Source organism: Apis dorsata, unplaced genomic scaffold (assembly GCF_000469605.1).
Source record: "Apis dorsata unplaced genomic scaffold, Apis dorsata 1.3 scaffold_1170, whole genome shotgun sequence".
Taxonomy (NCBI): Eukaryota; Metazoa; Arthropoda; class Insecta; order Hymenoptera; family Apidae; genus Apis; species Apis dorsata.
The window spans coordinates 46,967-48,879 of record NW_006264267.1 but is presented as its reverse complement, the minus strand read 5'-3'; positions in this window follow the sequence as shown (position 1 = coordinate 48,879).

Genomic DNA, 1,913 nt, shown 5'->3' with positions numbered 1-1,913 from the left:
TATATATATATATATATATATATATATGTGTGTGTGTGTAGTACATCGTACATAAAAATAATAAATTAACATAATAAATTATTTTTTTTCAATTGCCATCACATAATCTTCTTACATATATCTTATAATCATGCCATTGTGACTCTTAATATTTTTTCAGTTTCGATTTATTATGATAATTTTCTACAAATGGAATTTCATGTTTTTTTATAAGGTATCATTGCGTGCTTTTTTTACATAGTATTTTCATTACATTGCCCGACAAAATCTATTTTTTATTCTATTTCAGAAATACTATACGAAATATTTTCATTTTGATTTTTACTTGAAAATTATTTAGAAATCTACTTATATGACTAAAAAAATAAATAAACTTCTTTCTTAACCAAACCGATGTACTCTTTTATAAAGATTACCAATTTTTTTTATATATATTAATAAATTTATAACCACGCTGTTTTATGTATACACTTCGATGCCAGACTTACAATCAGCATATTAATCATAGTGCAATTCGCATTTTTTGTTTGTACTCTGAACATCATCAGTTTATTTTTGTACATTTTTTCGTTAATAGCACATTTTTAAACTGTGCGAGTGAACAGCCACTTCATTGTACTAATTTCCTATAAACATGACCGTCACAAGAGCCACTATTCTTTTTTTTTTTTTAATTCATTTTCTTCTCCGCTTAGTTTATTTCATAGTAATTAATTTATATATAATTAAAAATGCAAACAAAAACAAAAATAATTTCATTTAGTATTAACAATAATATAAATAAAAAATATTTCAACAAATAATAACATAGAACAAAATATGAAAATTGTACTACATGTTCATATAAATTCCATAACAATATATGTATAATTATATGTACAATTGCAAAGAAACACATCTGTAAGTTAATTCACAGAATTAAATAAATATAATAAATAGTACACATAAAAAATAATAAATTAATATCACAAACATTATACAAAAAAATTTAAATGAATTAATTCCATTAAAACATACTTATAATACAATTGTGCATCCGACTTCAACTCGCTCTAAATTAAATATATTATCTTAAAATAAAATGATGTCATCGCAGACGCAAAAAAATAATATTCTTTTCATTTGGGGTTGTCAGAGTATTTGATTCTCTCGCTAATTTATAGTTCGTATGATTTTATAATATGCGTGTGCTTATGTATGCGTACCTCTCATCTTAATTAGATTATTAACAAAAGTTACAAACAAAAGTATTAAGAATTTCGAACACAATCATTATTAATATATGTATAAAATATGAAATCTAAAATTACGCGCAAAAATTACATGTTACATGAATATATTAACAAATTAAGGAAAATATAAATTTTTTAATAATTCGAATTAATGATCATATAATTTTAAACTATCGCATAGTTTGATAGATAAGAATTGATCATAATTCGATCTATTGCGCGGAACAATATTATGGCACATATATGTAGATTATATCTAAAGTTTCAACATTTTCATTGTTTCTTTGTTAATTTTTGCTTATGATAATTATTTTCTTTCAACTAAATTTTACAATAAATGTGATATTATTTTTAGATTTAATGTTCACAACAATATGGGAGCAAAAAGAACATATATGTACACATTTTTAAAATCCCGAGATAATCGGGGTTAAATATGAATTCCCAGTTTTTATGAACTGAGAATGCACGCGCATATGACAATGCAATCACATGATTGCATAATAATTTTTATTGATAGAAGTTTATTATTAATAGTAATTATTGAAATGGGAAGCGAAAAATAGTTAATTGTCGTTAAGAATTAAACAGAATCTTAACTCTCATAATTAAATACTTGATTCTAATCATATCTCATTTTCAAATTTGCATGCATTAATGATCTACTTAGATGTAAGCCTG